We start from the raw sequence: 18768 nt of genomic DNA on the forward strand, positions 1-18768 counted from the left end.
TTTGTGTCTATAGTTTTACTAGTAGAATTTCTTGAGAGAATAGCTAAATAAAGAATAATAAATTTATCTCTATGAATACGAGGTCCTTTTCTTAACAGCACTTAACATTAATTATATAATCACTTAAAAAAATTTAGTGTATCCTGTAAAACACATATTTCACATACAATCATAACATGAAACAAAATCGTATGCAAGTTACGACACACAACATTGATATTAAAATAAGCAATTTAAAGAATATTTATTTTAAAACAAATTCAAATATAAAGTTAACGATGTAAAAATTCCTTTACTTTATTCTTTTTGAACTCAAATTATCAGTGTATATTTTTTTAAATATTCAAATATAATATATTTTTAATAATATAATATTTCTATAAGCTCACGATTTAAAAGGGTTTTTCGAAATAAATGACTCTAAAAAAATTCTTTACTTAAGCCATTAAATATTTAAAAACATGATTTGTTGGAAAAGTTTTTTTTTTCTATTCTGAGCTAAATCTAGTATTAAAGAGTTATTATTTTTGTTAGTTGAATGATAAAAAACTTACTTTTAATCGATATTCTAATCCCTGGAGATTAAAAAGGAAAAAGACAAACGGCATTTTACGAATTAAATCCTCAATTATCTTCTAAGAAAGATAAATATCTGTACTAAAGTGACAATTAGCTGTATTTTAAAGGGAAAAAAAGTTGTTTTATCATAATTCTCAGTGGAATCGTGGTCACTCTGTTATCACGTGACTAACAAAAGCATTTATTTGATCCCGAAAAATTAAGAGCATTTTTGTGTATGTGCTGCTTTATGCTCTTTTGGGAATTATCAACCGCTGATTTTCAGCTTGTATTTTGAAATCATTCAGCGAATTACGAGTTTTTGTTGAAACTCATAAAACGTAGGATTATTTTATAAACAAACATTTGTTACTTCAATATTTATTTTTATATAATAAATGTTAAGTATTATTTTATTAACTATTAATACAGATGACTTGTTGTTTATCGAAAAATAAAGCATTATGTTTGATTTTTTTTAAATGCTATATTTACAGTTTGCTTTTTAACTTTTTTATTAAATCGGAATTAAAAATGTTAAAGGAATAAAAGTAAGTATTTAAAAGTGAATAAATATAAAGGTAAAAAAAAGTAATTTCGAATAGACTCTTGTTTGTAGCTTTTGTTCTTAGTTATTACCAGAAATTATTTCGATAGAATGTTACAGTGCATAGGTCAAAAGTGTAGGGTTTTTGACGCTTCAGTTAAAGGTCAAAGGTTTGATCTACAACTCTAACCAGTTACCAGTACTCACTCCCCAACATGGTCGGTCAAGTTTGAGTGCTTTTTCAAAAAAGGGGTAAAATTCTTAAACCAAAGAGGGCTTTTGCTATTTCTTTCATATTTTCGACTTGGCACAAAAACTAAGCATGTTTCATAGTCTTCGGTACAAAAGCGGGTTTGAACACCGAAACTGTAAGCTTATTTGCAGATTATAAATATTAATTTTGATCGCAATTTTTCATATAAAAATCCTGAGTATTTAGTTTTTGAAATCCTTGTAAACGAGAGTATTTTGAAAAAATATAATAAACATCAGCTTACACCGAGTACTCTTGAAACCTCAATATAAATCCCGAAATATCAAAGCAGGAAAATGCCTACTAAAGGATTTCGTGCCCTTAAAATAAGCCCTTTGGTGATGATTTCGGTAAAATTAGCAATAAAATATTGTTTTATAATAAATTAAAAATTTGGTAAATGTGGTGGAAGTTGGTATTTCTTTTGTAATACCTTAGAGCATGGCATAAAAATCATTTATTTGATTAAATTTACTCTTTGTTTTACTTACTAAATGTGTGTTAATTAAAACCATTATTTTGAAGACCAGAATTTCCGTTAAACCTTTACCATATGAATGGAAAAATTACCAAATAAATAGTTTAAATACACTATATTTTGGTGGTTTTATTAACCCGATTAATAAGGGGGGCGGTTGCGACAAATGTCACTGACATATAGTACCGTCATTTTACCAGAATGTATTCTTCGTGTATTTATCCGTTATCTGGGTACAGGTAAAAATCTTAATGCCAATATTATCGCCAATATCTGAGGAGTGAAGAGCTAAACGACCTCCGCTAAGCTGTTCGCCGTATCTAGTTAGCTGGTATATATATATATATATATATATATATATATATATATATATATATATATATATATATATATATATATATATATATATATATATATATATATATATATATATATATATATATATATATATATATATATATATAGTTCAACTTTAGTTTACTGATCTTTGTTCCATCAGAAATGTTTTAAATTTTTTTTCTTTAAAGATTAGCTATTTCTAAGCAAAAGTTTATTTTTTTTAAAATCATAAAGCCTATTTTAAAAGCACTTATCATAAATTAAGTTTTAGAAATTACTAAAGTGCTACTTAGTATCATGCAGAATACAATTATATACAACTTAGACAATATAAAATTTGTCGAGTTGTTTCTAAGTCACAAAATGAGACAGATAAAAATGATTTGTTTTATAACAGAGGCAGATCCATATTATATTTTTTTTGCAGCAACTTCAAATGTAGTTTAAAAATTCATTTTTAAAAGAATATTTCTGAAACTTCAAGATTCGGATAAAAATAAAATTAAATTAAGAGAGTTAGAAGTTTTAAATTAATAACCTCTTTCTTACGTGTAATATTTTAAGCAACTCAACTTTAATTTTTTCCTTAAAAATAATTTTTTGTTTAAGAGATTTTATTTAGGTTACATGACAACGCTTCTCCTATGTTAACCACCTTTTTTGTGAATTCCATCATTTAAAAATAAATGAAACATGCAAGAGGATTAGAATTACAAAACCAGAATCAATTAATAGCAATCAAATTAATGAATATAAAATTATTATCGTTACTTTTATTACTATATCGTTACTAGCAAAAAAAAGAAGAATTTCTAAAGATATGTATGTTAGTAAAAGCAACACTTCATCTGGGGACACACTGTCTGCTAACACACAAGAGCCTTTCTGTCGTCTGTGGTAATACCAAAAACTGACTGTGCCCCGAGGCCCATAATGGATAAACTAAATAAGAAAAAGCAATCAAAAATTCAAGTATTGAAATGAAAATGTAACGAAAATTTAATGATACAGAAACAAAAGTACACAGAGAAAAAAAACTAACAATGAAACGTCCACATATAAGAAAATAAATAATGATATAGTTACAGTTAGAATAACCAAATCAAAATAAATTAAAATACAAATTGCCAAATCTTTAAGAAAATTTCTTCAGAAATTTTTTTAGTGCTGACCCCTTTCGAAAAAATTTTAAAAAAGGCCAAAAGCATTCAACGATTAAAAATTCCAATAAAGTGCTGTCATCTATATTCCTCAGGAACAAAAAATTCTAAATTTTTCCTATCACAGCATAGGCCTCTATTTATGTGGGCTTCAATATCGGCCGAATTAGTTGAGCGTTTCTAAAATACATTGAATTAAAAAATTATAATTACAATAATTAAAAGGAAAATTATTATTCTCTAGGGAAATTTTGAAATTCCCAATGGCTGAAAGAAAATCTGTTTTATTATTACAAATAAATGTAAGCCTAATAATTTGACCAATAAAATATTATTAAACATTTTAAAGTATAAGTTTGAATTAAAATGTGTTAAACTAATAACATTAAACTTAAAATCTCTTCTTTTATCGTATAACGTGACTCGTATCATATTTTATCGTATATCGTTACTTTTATTCCTATGACATGCTGTCTTATTTATAGAGTACGCTATCCCTATTTCTAATATTAGAAAATATTTGAACATAAAAGGTAAAAATAATTTTATTATAACAGCAGGATGCAAATTTACACTTTGATAAATTTTCTTAGATTCTCAAATTAATAAAATCGTTAATTATATTTCTGATTTTTTAAATCTCTATTATCGAACTTACACACATAAGCAAGGTATAAAAAATCACCCATAAAAAAGCATAGCATGTATGAATAACTTCTACATTGGCCTCTAATACGATTTTTTGAAATCTAGGGTTATTCATTATTGAATGGTAATATTTTATAACACTTTTAAGGCAATCTTGTTATGGGATATTTTACAATCATCCTGTTCATCCCCATATCATAAACTCCGATTAAATTCTTACTGTGATAAACAAATGGCTTGAATTTTGAGTCTGATTGTTAAAGCAGTGGATTTCTTGTTCTTAAGATATTCACTAATTACTGTCATTTCGATTTACGAGAACTATACTATATTGTACTGCGGAAGAACTTTTCAAGTCTTCTCGAATCATTTAAATAAGACAGTAATAAAGGAGGACAATGTTTTTAAGACATTGGGGGAAAGACGGCACTTTTCCTTCAGCAATTTTGTATCCTGCCATCATTAAAACCGCTTCTAAATCTCGAAAGAATTGGTAGGCAGTATGCCGCAAGTATTTGCTTTAGGATTAAAGCGGCCAACCGAGGATTCATCTAGTCAAGTTTTAGCCAACATCTCGAATCTCTCAGCTCTCTTATTAGCGTCCTTCTTTAAAGCTTCACTTAGTGTACGTCAAGTTGACAAAGTTAGGAAATTTTTAATCTTGGGGACACAGGGGGCTTCCAGTTGCCCTTACGTTAATAACTCACGGGTCGCAAATATTATGCAAAGATTCTATCCTAAGATGGATCTCGATCAATAGCATTCGTCGTTTCCCGATTCCCGAAGGATTTAAGAGTCCCCGGAGTCGAACTAAACTTTGAAAGTGGTTTCCCTTAGATCTGCCTCCCGAGAGAAAACTCATAAAGCGAAAATATTTAATCTTTTCGAATATCTGAGCAATACTGAACTCTTGCTGCTATAAAGATTAAAACATTAGATTTCCAAAATATGGAAAATATCCGTGGAAAAGTTACTGATAGAATACAAAGTTTGGTCACATAGAAAAAACTGTATAATGTCAAATAACTCTAAGATTTTGGTTCTTGATTGCATGTGTCAAAAACTTTTTTTCGCGAAATTCTCATATCAATAAGGAATCGTATATTTTACGATTAAAACAATTTTATAAAAGATATCACCGTAAATTGTTAGAAAGTTTGAACCATGTTAACCTGTTTAAATTTGCTGAAAACTTAATACGATACCAAGTTGAACAATATTATGGAGTTGAACAATATTATGGAGTATTCTTTCTTGAACTTGATTACATGATAGTATGGTTCGCCTTATAATAAAACATGGTTTAATCTAACATTTTATTAAGGTTACAGCAAATTTAATCGATGTATGGTTGAAAGTACTGATGTTATGGTTCAAATTTGAACGAATTTTCTGAAAAGGTGTTTTGAGGAGAGTGTCATACTTTCAAACGCACGCACCTATGACATTGTTATTTTTTACACCGGCCAGAGGAGGAATTTTGCATTCAGTATATATCGTTAATACATGTAACAACTGTAACTATCTACCGTGTTTGAGACTATAGTAGTACTCGCGTCAGGGAAAACTCCAAGAGACACTCTCTATTCGAAGGGCAGATCTGTTGGTTCCTGTCTCTTTTATTTGAAACCTTGGCATATTTATCACTTAATAAGTTACACTCTATTTGAAGGACGCTGAGAAAAGCTTAAAAAAGTGAGGTTGAAAAAAAATTTAAATACTCTTTGTTAATATGTTTGTCTTCTCTTTCGAGGATTGCAGAGAAAGGTGAAAACGGTGCAATTAACATGAATTTCACATTCAAAGAATTTTTATCGGTGTATGTATGCACAATAAAGGAGAAGTTGACTTATCACCCAGGAACTGCTAACTACTTAGGGAAAAAAGTGATCAAATGACTGAACCATCCATTGATAATGATGAGGTGTTAATTCAAAAGAGCATTTCAATGTGTATAAAGTGAACCTTTCTATCATTTTTATTTATTGCGCGGGCTGTTTGTGGAAAAATGCAGCTTAGTTGTTAAATGGATAGTTAGAAAAGTTTAATGATATAACAATCGTTTTTATAACTGTTTTAGATGAATAAATATTAGTAGATACGCAACATGTATTGGTGTGCATAAAAAAGTTTAATGAAATCGTGAACCTAAATTGCTAATTTAGTACCATTTTTTAGTTTTTATGCATTCTCTGAATAAGGGGCATCCTTATGTAAGAGACAAAACATCTGCTCCCGGACAGTGTTCCTTATTAAGAGGTACAGCTGCATTTTAGGTTTTAAAAATGCGCTAGAGAATTTTTTTATTTTGCCATTGATGAGTAATTTTTCTAACTAATTTTATTCGAAAATAAAACCCCATAGTACTTATAATTGGAAATGTGATTCTCTTTTAAATAAAGTACCATTTGTTTAAGAAAAAGTAAATTATTTTAGTTAGGCTCACCAAAATCAAACAAGTGTGGTGTGCTTGTTGTTCCTTGAGCTTGTCTACATATACCCTTGATCTTGCAATGGTCGAAGGTATATGCAAAAGGTCCAGCAAGCATGAAAACGGACTTGTGGGATATGCTACTGTTAATATATGAGAAAAATTACGATCTCAGTAGAGCTATAAATTTTCGAAATATTCCAATAAAATATTATTTTCATTACATGCATGTTTAACTTGCGTTATTTTAGCTAATGCTGGATACATAAAACATTAGTTGTAAAAAAATAACACATTTGTGTTTTTTACTATAACTAGTTAAAAAATAAAACATCAGTTTTATGGCTATCAATATTCTATCAACTAACAAGTTTGAAGGAAAATAAGTGAAAATAAGTGTTATCCAAGGAGTTGCATCAAATGATCCAAAGAACAATGTATGGTGGTCAAAGGTATTACACAATTTTGTACCTTGGATCATTTTTTCTTATTAAAAATATTTTCTGAAGTGAAACGCAGAATTCATTCACTAAAAATATATCAAAAGACAAACATATTATGTATTCAAATTGTCTAAGTCTTTGAAATTATTATTTTTTGCATGAAAAATAAATAGTTAAAGTTTGTTTGAGATGCTAAACTTTACCATACACTCTGCCATATCATGACATTAAAACTATTTATGATAACAGCACTTCGAATCAAGGATTTAAACGAAAATCAGATTTCGCAAAATCTTTTGAACAGTGTTTTATTAAGTCTGAAATAACTAATTTGAACTATGCTTTTGATGTGAATGTATTGTAATACAACACAAGTCGTTGAGATTTTAATTATGATACGATTTTGTTTTAAAAAAATCAATGAGTATCAAGTTAAAAAAAAAAACATGATTTTTTTACGTCCGAATTTGTCTCGAATATTGAAGTATTGCTTAGTTTTATGCTATGGTAGAGCCACTTTAGCATTGAAAATTTGATCAGCTTGCCTTGAAATATAATTGAGTGTCTGTTCATACTGCCAATAAATTTGGTTTTAGCTTGTTTTTTGTCATTCAATTTTTTTCTTCATATTTATTTGATATGTTTTGTTCCTTCAATTTTTTTCTACCTTGACTTATGATTTTAGGTTTTCCAATTGGTGGATTTAAAAACCAATTCAATGCTCGACTCACAGAAATTTTACATTTATCTTAAAAATAGAGTTTTCCATCTATTCAATACTTCTACTTCGGTTTTCATTGTGTCACAGTATATAATATTTATCTGACTGGTTCTTGCTTATATTTTGGGGCATAGGATTGTTTGTGCTATTTTGCCACCACTCTGCAGAATCTGCTTCTGCACTGACTTCTTAGTAATGTCCTCCTAAGGAAGCTGTCATGTTATCAGCACTTTCTATTTTATTTACAATTTTGATTAGTTAAATTGTGGTGCTGTTGTCTGTGGATTCTTCGTGCATTTGAGATGGTTTCAAGTGTCTCCTGGTGTTTTTTGACAGGTATTTTGTATTAAATTGCATTTTATTTATTTAAATTCTAATTTCTTTAAATATTTTTCGTCCAGTTGTAATATTAGCTTGGCACTGTTTCAACTTGCAATTTGTTTTATTTCCTTCAATTCAAGATTACTATATATGAACATTGACTGAAAAAAAATCCCAACAACAAGAAGAAGTTGTGCTAGACAAATTATATTTGGTTGACTTGCTTATACAACCAAAAGATCATGTCTTTTCAAATTTCGTGAAGAGTGCATTAGTTTGGCACTAGTAGCACCACTGTAAAAATGGAAATCAGGGTTACTTTAAACACATGTTGCACAGATCGTAAGATTTATTTTTCGTTTAATGTTAACATAGTGAGCTGCTGTTAGCCAAGAATGCCTTTAATAAGACGAAAAAGCCATTATCCACAGCGCACTAACTTTGAACGTGGTCGTGTTATAGGGCTGCTGGAAGGTTGATTTTTCTTTCCGTGATCTTGCAGGAAATCTGGGAAAAAATGCATCCATTGTGCATGACTTTTCATTTTATTTTATAACCGTCGTTGAACAGCCGACCCAATTTTTGGGTTTACGACAACTAATGATCAAATCCGTTGCTTGGTAATTTTGAACCCCATTCAGAAGACAAGGGAACTCTTGGATTAAGAGTTGGAAAAAATTTGCCTTCGTAGAGGGCTTGGTAAATGTCCTCTACTTTCTCCGTGTATAATGCTGCGTTACAAGGAGAGGAAAACCACGAAAAACTTCCATGGTTAGCCCAACAGCAGGGGGAATCTAACCCATGATCCATCTACCACTGAGGATATTTTATATCAGCACTGCGGTTGGTGAGAGCCGAGTGTGGATTTCGTATCGACCAGATGGGATTCTGACCCAATTCACCGCTTTGCTGCTTCAAGAAGATCGGGTTCTGGGCGACCATGCAGCACTACTCAGAGGAAAGTCCGCCATGTACGGCGTATGGCTGTCGCGTATCGTACTGCGTCTGCATCAGAAATTCGAGCAGCAGTTGGTACTGCAGTAACATAACGAACTGTTACGAATCGGCTACTTCAAGTACAACTCCAAGGAGACGCCCTTTTCCTTGCATTCCACTCCAAACCATTAACGTTTACAACGTGAGTGGTGTCGAGTTAGATCCCACTGGAGGATAGAGGGGAGATCTATTACGTTTTCAGATGAAAGTCGGTTCTGCTTTGTTGCCAGTGATGGCCGTATATTCGTTAGAAGGAGGCTAGGTGAGCGCCTGCTACCGATCTTTGGCCCACTGGACATACACCAGGTCTGGGGAGCAATTTCTTATGACAGAATGAGCACTCTCGTGGTTATTTCACGCATTTGAACTGCAACTTTTTACGTCAACCTGGTGATTCTACCTGTTTTGTTGCCATTCATGAGCAGCATTCAAGGGGGCATTTTCCAACAGGATAACGCTCTGTTGTTGTAACTCAACATGCTCAATTGATTGTCAATATGTTGTCTTGGCGGGCTAGATCACCAGATCTTTCACCAATCGAGCACGTATGGGACATCACTGGACGACTACTTCACCGTCATCCACAACCAGCATTAACTATCCCCGTATTGACTGACGATGTACTATAGGTATGGAACTCCATCCCACTAAATGACATACGACATCTCTATGAGACAATGCATGCCTGTTTACATGCTTGCATTCAAAATTTTGGTTGTTTCACCGGTTATTAATGTACCAGTATTTCACATTTGAATCTTGAAACTTTAATCTATTGAATATGTTACTCAGACAAATGCGCTGAAATTTCATTCATCTACAATAATATTTTCTTTGTGTTGGGATTTTCTTTCCATCAGTATGTATATGTATATAATTAAAAAAAATATTCTAAGTTTTTGCAGTTATCATAATTAGATTTTAAGATATACATCGTTTTAAATTTAAACTTGGAGGAAAAAATATATAATGGAGAAAAAAAACTTTTGAAATTTCAACATCAATTGAAGTTCAATATGGTGGAAAAAGAAACAAAGCCTTACATCATGTTCTAATTGAGGTAAAAATGTTTTCATCATTTAAAAGAAAATTAAGTGGATTATTTTTTAATTAAAATATCTTTTTCGTGTTTCCAGATTTACTTAAATTTAATTACATTTGTGTACATACAATAGCTTACATTTGAGTAAAAATCTTATTGACCATTCAAACTCAAAAGAGATTGTTTTTTTATATATAAATCTACAGTATAACGTACACCCAGCATTGCAAAAATTACAGTATGTGCCAAAATTCTTTCATAAAAGCAAGAGTGTTTTGTTTAGAAATATTTAGGTAGTTTGTATCATTTTTGCTTAACTTTATAGATACCATCATGTCCATAGGCTAATTGGAAAATTCGACTCTTGGCAAACTACCGTCGTTACTTGTTTCGCTCATTGCGGAGAACCTTGTCAGAAACGTCGACAGTTTGCAAATAGCCGGAATTTCTATTTAGCCTAGATATACACATCTTAATACATCTCGTGAAAAGTAGGATATAGCATCGATGATTTTCTAAAGAAGCTTGTTATTTCAAGTTTGAAAATTGTAATCAGATCATGTTTCAGTGACCTCCTTTATTTTCGAATATAAATGCTTATCCATGGCACCCAATGCAAAATAGATGGAGGAAGACCTCTAAGTAGTCACACATTTACCATACAAAGTATCTCACAAAGCATTTCGTCACGAAATCATGTTATTTGTGACAATACGCGGCCTCTCAAATGCATGGTGAAAATATTTCTTCAACTGAGATGTACATAGCGGGAGATTGTTAACTAGAATAAAGACTAGACGATCGAAAATAAGATGACGAAACAAACCGACCGGATGTATGGCGATTAAGGAGTTTGCCTCGTACCAGAAAGATTCCAGGTTCGAAGCTCGCTTCGAGCATGTGTGCAATAATTTATCTCTTTGTTCTTTTCGTCCTTTTTGGGTTGTTTGGGTGACATTGATCCACCTATATGGTGCCCACGATAAAGTAATCATCAGGATTTTTTTAAAGTTGATTTACGAAATATTTCTCTACAATTGACGAAATTCATTTATTTGAAGGAGTGAAGACAGTTATTTCGTCCCTTTGACGAAATGAACAATTAGAGCATATACCAGAAAAACGTTTCGTCAAAAATAAAGAAAGCTTCGTGAAATTTGAGAATCCATTTTTTTACAGTGCATACTTTAAATGTTTAGGTAGAAACTGAGATTAAAGTAAAATCAGAATATTCTTCATGAAAAAGGGTATAATACAAGGTTACTTTTAAATTTTGTATTTTTCCTTCAAAAGGGAAGAAAAAAACTATACTATTTGTTTCCTCAGGTGCCTTTAAGAACTTATCTAAGATAAAATATTCAAAAGGTAACAATCTCTTTTCCTCTTTTAGTGTTTTAAAGACGAGAGGATAAAAGAAAGTTCTCGGGGTAAAAGAGAAGAAAAAAGGGGCAAAGATAAGAATAGAGGGATGGTAAATCGGCTTTTCAGGTGTTGAATGTAACTCACGAAGAAAACCCTGCCCTGTAGCTGTAGACCAATCATCGGGCTAGGCAATAGCCAGGGACATAATTGGATCTGGGGAAGCAGAAGATGACCACTTTTCTTTCTGCCTGACCGTGAGTCAGAAAAGCTGTGAAATCCGAATGTCCCCGAAAGCCATTTCCTTCGTAAATCTGTAGCTTTGCTAGTTCTTAGAGGGTGAGGTTATTCCATTCTACCCTTTATAGCTGGAGACGAAAAAGATTTAGACCTTGAATTTTAGACTTCTATTTTTGAATCATCAGGAAATAAATCGAGGATGTATAACATAAAGAATTTCAGTTTGAGGTATCTATCCAATATCATCATCTTTTTAAATATCATTTTGAATAGTGTTGGGGACATACATTATTGTAAAAATTTCGTAGTAGAAATATTAAAAGCAGATCTTCAAACCCAGCTATATTTATATAAGAAGCAGTTTTTAGTGCATTCATGGTTGTTGTTGGTTTATTGAAATATGTAAGAATTCAAATTCAAAACAACATAAAAACTCAGAGCGGATTTTTAAAATTATTTCTTCCATATTCACGATATCACTGTGGTTAAAGACTCTGAGCTGTTATGATAACAGACTGAGGTTAAATCCTCAGTAGTGGCTTGAAGTCCATCAACTTCAGATCAATGGATCCTAAGTCCTAGCAAGTCTAGGAAGAAAAGATGACTTTTGCTGAATCATGTGCAGTGTCCCCAGCTTGCTGAAATGCTTTACTTTTTTTAATTCCATACAATTATCTACTACTTTCTTTGTCCATAATTATTTTGTGAACTCTTATTTAATGTTTCCTAAAAACTGTTCAAAGTCACGGGGGCTCAGGGAATAGAGCATTCATCTCCCAATGAGAAGACCCAAATTCTATCGAACCCCAGCGATGGCTGTTTGGTACGGATTCTGCTTCCAGCTAACACAGACCACAGTACTGACACAAAATATCCTCAGTAGAAGACAGATCATAGGTTGGAATTTTCTTGCCATCGAGCTAACCATGGGTAGTTCTCCGGATTATCCACTCCATGTGTAACGCAAATGAGCTTTAATTCCATTAAAAACTCCTCCTCGAAGGCTTGGTTACCCCATCACTTGATCCAGGAGTTCCCTTCTCTTCTGGGTCGAGTTGTTTAAAACTACAAGGCTCCGGAGTTGAACATTTGATAGTCGCAAACGCAGAATCGTCTCGGCTGTATACAACACCGGTTATTAAATAAAATAGTAACTGCCCAGTACAAATCGTTAGATAGTGATGGTTATAGAGAATAAGATAAGATTACATTTATACAATTTATTAGAGATGAAATTAACAATTAAACTAATTAAAGCATGTAAATACAACATTAATCATTGCTAAAACAGCATAGAAAGTGAGGGAAGGAATAGTGTTCATAATTTGCATAATTAATAGCATTTTTAGAGTCAATTACTTCAGTAACATTTTGGCAATGCCAGTTTCTGTGTTCTTAAGTAGGCTCAAACTTCCTAATTTTATACTGAAATTAGCTTTCTCTTTAAAATGCAACTGCAGAAACTTAGCAACGTGCCAGTGATCGGGGCTTTGCTGTGGCTGTGAGACTAGGTGCAATTTTTCAACTTAACTAGTTTTATCTCCTTTGTTTATCGTATTAGCCTAGCTGCTTTTTTTTTTTATCAGAAACTTGCAAGTTGTATGTCATTTGATAGCCGGAAAAATTTCATCGCTTACTATTCAAACACTGTTTCAGTTTCAAGAAGAGAAAAAATTCGTTTCTGGAATACTCATTCAGATAGTCGTCTTTAAGAATGATTTTTTTCCATCTAGGATTTATACTCCATACTTCATACTAAGAAATGCCAGAAGGAAGTAGTTAACCAATCTTCAAAAATGGTCTCGTAAATTACACTACATTTTAAAGTAGACTTATTACGGAGTTTAAAATTTGTTGGTTTAAATTTAAATGATTCCACCTCTTTATGCAAAGATAATTTCATTAAAACGTAGATTCAACTGACATAAAGACTTTAAATTAAAAATACAAAATTATTTTGCAGCTGCAGTAACTCATCAAAACAAAACTAAAATACTAAATCTAATACAAGATCCGTCGATTTTAAAACATGAAAACTTCTATTTGTTTACTTCTTCGCTTGGATTGTTCAAAATATTTCTTTAGCATAAACTTTTTTACAATTTTTTTTTAAAATATTTCCTCTCATCTTTTAATCTTAAATTTCAGATTTGCAGCTTTAACCTCTCTTAAATAAACATTTTCTCCGAGAATTACGAACGGAAAAATGTTAAATTTTTCAATCCAGCTGACATCGTTTAAGAAGTAAAAAGGCGAAGAAATACAAAATATCCCCCCATCCCCTACTTATTCATAAGTAACGATATTTCATTTGCTTAATATTTGCGGACAGTATTTTTGGGGAAGTCCCGAATTTGGATGAGCGAGGGTAAAATATAATATTTTTCTCCACGCAAGGAGAGGAAATCTTTGAAAGTAAGAAAATGGCTTTAACTAGGCCAGCTCCGTTGCATAATTGGAAGAGTAAGGAAGATTCTTTCGCTGGTGTGACATGTAGCGAGTAAACTAAGTTTTCCACCGTTTCAAGAGTGAGAGAGAGAGCTAATAATTATTTATGAGCTTGCTCTAAACGAGATTAAAACACAGAGCAAATTACTGTCACAGTCCCGCATCGAAAATTGGGTCCACACTTTGCCAGGCAAATTGCGCGCGGAGTCCCGACCAACAGCAGCAGCAACTAGGGGAAACGAGTTACGATACCAAAAGTTATTATTTCTAGCCCTGGTCCCTGGTGCCTTTCCAAGTTGCCTGGGGGAATGGGCCTACGAATTCGCCGGGACAACCCAATTATCCAAGTGTCAAGCAAAGGAGAAGGGCCCGCTCTGCATAAATACACTTCACGGGGAAACGAAAGACATAGCGAAAAGTGTAGAAAAGTTGGCCCCGAATGGAATTCGTAATTGCGCTGTCGAATAGAAGGGAGAAAATAAAAGTGACTGCTGTTTAGTAAGGTTAACCTTTATTTTTGTCCCCCTCTCAGACTTTTTTTTCTTTCTTTTCTTTTTTGAATCTCCCGACCGAGCACCCTTTTTCTTGCATCCCCCAAATCTCTAATGATAAAATTGCCCTTTATTGACAGGTTGTTCTTTGGTGTAGGAGAAATTCCTCCCCTATTTATGGTCAAGCGTTTTTCTGTCGAACTGTTCGCAATGGGTATCGATTATTTTATTAGAGTGGTAAGGCTCCACATTTGCACACCCAACTCTCCAAGGGCACAAAGGAAAGTCCGTGGACAAATAAGGCAAAGATGGTCGCATATTTTAAAGGCCCCGATTTCAATAAACGTGTTTGCTTATGCGGCGTCTTTATGCATCACCTCATGAATCTCCAATATAGATATAGATATGTGTACATACTCATTTGAATATTCATTAACCCTCTAGATCATCGGAAAGCTGTCATTTCTGTTCAGATTTTCTCTCTCCAGAAAGTATAATAGGCCATTTTTTACGCCACTTTCAAGCGATGCATTTTAAACAGATTCAATGGAACTCAAAATCGCATATGTACACAATGCGGTTTAAGGGTCCAACAACCCTTCTGTATTGAAAGTGAGATTCAATTATTTAATTCAAAGGAGAATAATTTCGGGGAAACTAAATTTTAGAATCTTGTGTCTCAGATAGATTTCGTTGGATGATAATTAGAAATATGAATGCATGAATAGGGGATGAGAAAGAGTATGATGAGTACATACATTACAGTAGGTATGAATTACGGTTAAGAGTTTAGCTTAACTAAAACAATGCTTGAAATTTTCAGAAAAATTTTCATATATGCATATAAAAGTGATAAATTTACACTACGTTTGAATAATCAAATTGATTGAATATTAGTTTCGGTTTTTACTGTGAAATTCATCAGCAATCGTTGATTAGATGCACTAGTGTCGATATTTATATTTTAGTGTAAAAATCTCTAACTCTTTTGCAAGCGATGGCTATTTTAAATAGACAATTGAATAATTGTTAAGAGAGAAAAATCATAGGTTATTTGAAAAAATATAACTATGCAAAAACCGCTTGTAGGATATTAGAACATATGACAAAAATTTAATTAAGTACATATTTTTCGTCAACTTGTTCGCTTTTATTCTTTTCCTTAAATAAATATTTCATAATGAATTTTATAAATTCACATAAAAATTTAATTACAAATGGATTAAAAAAGAAAAAGGTACAATATGGTAAACTATGATAATATCTGCATAGATGTATTTCGATTCACCTTTAGGATAGATAGAGGTACATAAAGGTACACTGTGGTAGATAAAGGTACATAACAAATAAGTTTAATAAGCTAAAATAGAAGCCCTAATCTTAACCCTTCTCTTTTTCTTTACTTTGACGCACAGAACCTTAAACTCTAGTGAGAATATTGTTTATTTTTATCTTGTCTGATTTGTTGTGTATTTCACTTAGAGTTAGAAATAAGCTGGTGATTTACTAGCTTTAAAATAAGAAAGAGAAAACTTGTATGAATATGAAAGTGAGGCAAAAAAAGTGAGACCATTATTAAACAGTTGGAGTTGGTTCATGATTCAAATAAGACTTAGGTGAAATTAATTAAATTCTGAAGTTTGTCTACTTAATTAACTGCTTAATTTCCCTTTAACTCATTGCTCGAAATTGGAATACTATTTCGTAGCTGATTACAAACCAATTTTGCTTTGAAACTTCTTATTTCTGGCATAAACATAAAACACCTAATTTGGACTATACTTTGTTTATATTTGTACAAATATCTTAATCTTAATTTTATTAAACATTTTATCCCTAATGTAATCTACTTATTTTTCAACGATGGACATATGATTTTTACACTTAAATTTCACTAGAAAAGCATTGAAGAGTTTAAACTAGGGACTTTTTTTCTCTAGTATAAGAACCATGAATTAAATCTTCGAACTTACTTCGTTATTTCTACAAAACTCCCATCCGTTTATGATCAAATTGCAGAAAAGCATTGAAGACTTAGAGCTAGGAAAATTTTTTTCTCCCACATGAGAACCATGAATTAAATCTTTGAACTTAATTCGTTATTTCTGAAAAACTCCCATCCATTCATGATCAAATTGTAGAAAAGCATTGAAGACTTAAAACTAGGAAGAAAAAAAATTCTCCCGTATGAGAACCATGAATTAAATCTTTGAACTTACTTCGTTATTTCTGCAAAACTCCCATCCATTCATGATTAAATTGTAGAAAAGCATTGAAGACTTAAAACTAGGAATTTTTTTTTCGCCCGTATGAGAATCATTAATTAAATCTTTGAACTTACTTCGTTATTTCTGCAAAACTCCCATCCATTCATGATCAAATTGTAGAAAAGCATTGAAGACTTAAAACTAGGAAATGTTTTTTCTCCCGTATGAGAACCATGAATTAAATCTTTGAACTTAATTCGTTATTTCTGAAAAACTCCAATCCGTTCTATTAAAATTATTATTATTATTATTATTCAAATTATCTATAAAGAAATTTACCATTTTATTTTGACTTTAAGACAAATTTAAAATAGACTTTTTTAATTATAAGTATTAAACGAATATTAAAATTAAATATTAAAAATTAAATATTACTATAAATATTAAAGAAATAAGAAGTTCAGGAAAACATTCTTATTCGTTTAATAATTCCTCGTTATAACCATGAAGTAAAAACGTTACTTTATGAAAAAAGTATAAACCTGTCATCTTGCTATATAAAATCAGTAAATAAGTAATTCTAATAAATAGTAGTTTCAATTATTACAAATAATTACTTACCTGAATAAGACTCTTTTAATTCGAATAAACCCTAATTTGGGGAACTCGAAGGATGTGATTTGATCACAAAAGGGAGAACATGTAAGTACTGTAAAATTCATTACCATTTTTTTCTAAACCAACCGTCAGTTTATCCCAGAGTATAAATGCCTGTCAAACTTACAATAAAAGAGCAAAAAACGGCTCTTAAGTTTCTTATTAATAGAACCTGACATTTTTAAAAAGGTCTTTGCATACTGAAGCTTTTTTGAAAGTACTGTCTATTAAGTATAAATTTAATACTGCCCAAAACCAGAGTTTATTCAACTATGAAACTCAAAGAGTAACAGGATTAATTTTTGTGGTTATGAGAAGCCTATAATTTGTAACTATTTGTTTTTTAATTTTCTGTTTATATATATATATATATTTATACATAGAACCGCATAAATTATTTTGAGTGAAAATGTGTTGCGAGGTTTAAAAGTTATCAAATTCTTCTCTTATTCAGTTACATAAATTAATCACTACTTTATTTTAAACCATTCTTTGTCACAGGTATGTAAGCTAATCATCGTCCCTGAAAATATTTTAGGATAACTTGTTACTCCAGAAGATGTAGGGGCCAAAGTCCTCTAACTGTAGAATGAAAAAAATTCAATTACGATTTACTAACATTTGATCTGCTTACAAAAAATGTACAAAATTTTGTCGCAAATTCATTATGGGTATAGATTGTTGTCAGATACATAGTTATTCAAACAAAAGAAACAAAAAAATTATTCTTTTATTTTCTAGTAATGCATGCATGTATTTTTCGAATAAATTTTATTGTAATTATAAAAGTTTTTTAAATATTATTTTTATCGTTTTAGAAAAGAATTTAAAACTTCTATATGGTCTTGCATAGTAGCATTCAAACTACAACATCTGTAAGAAAACTCTGCTGATAATATTTAGATCAAGCTGAACGTTTATATAGGTAAGTTTAAATTTTATTTGTAGTATTTAAAAACCAGAAGGAAAATTATTTCTCGCAATATGAACAGTGTAAAAAATTTTAAGTATTTAAACACCAAATAAAGTAAGAGAGAGTTAGACAAAACCGGGCAGATATCTAAAACTTGAACTAGATTACTACAGCTATTTATTAGAAACCACTTGAAACTGGTTGCAGACATTTATCTTGTTATTGAGAAATGAATGAAAGATATAGCAAATAGCTGTTGTTCATTAACGAAATATTTTGAAAAATTTGAATAAAAAGTTATGATCTTCACTGATTTTTCTCGGCTGTTTCTAATTACTTGAAGAATTATTTCAGGTAAGTTCGTTTGGATGATGACTTCTCTTTAAGCTATTTGTTTAAGTTTTAAAAACCGGTTTCGCATCTCGTTCAAAATATGTTAAGTCTTTTTTTTTCTGGTCAATAACCGAATAGTGCAAAAAACTAATCTACAGGACAAAAGCTCGGGTAGGTTGCATA

At 31.3% G+C, this 18768-nt stretch overlaps 1 long non-coding RNA gene across 1 annotated transcript in view; it reads left to right on the top strand.

Annotated features, from left to right (window-relative positions):
- Window positions 1-18268, top strand: part of LOC139427033 (uncharacterized) — a 140247-nt gene extending 121979 nt beyond the window's left edge. The window contains exon 3 of the long non-coding RNA XR_011638168.2: window positions 18158-18268. This is a non-coding gene — a long non-coding RNA (uncharacterized LOC139427033). The remainder of the gene's footprint in view (window positions 1-18157) is intronic.
- Window positions 18269-18768: the final 500 nt, after the last annotated feature.

This window comes from Parasteatoda tepidariorum, chromosome 11, assembly GCF_982258835.1.
Source record: "Parasteatoda tepidariorum strain Cologne lab strain chromosome 11, Ptep-v5.0, whole genome shotgun sequence".
NCBI lineage: Eukaryota > Metazoa > Arthropoda > Arachnida > Araneae > Theridiidae > Parasteatoda > Parasteatoda tepidariorum.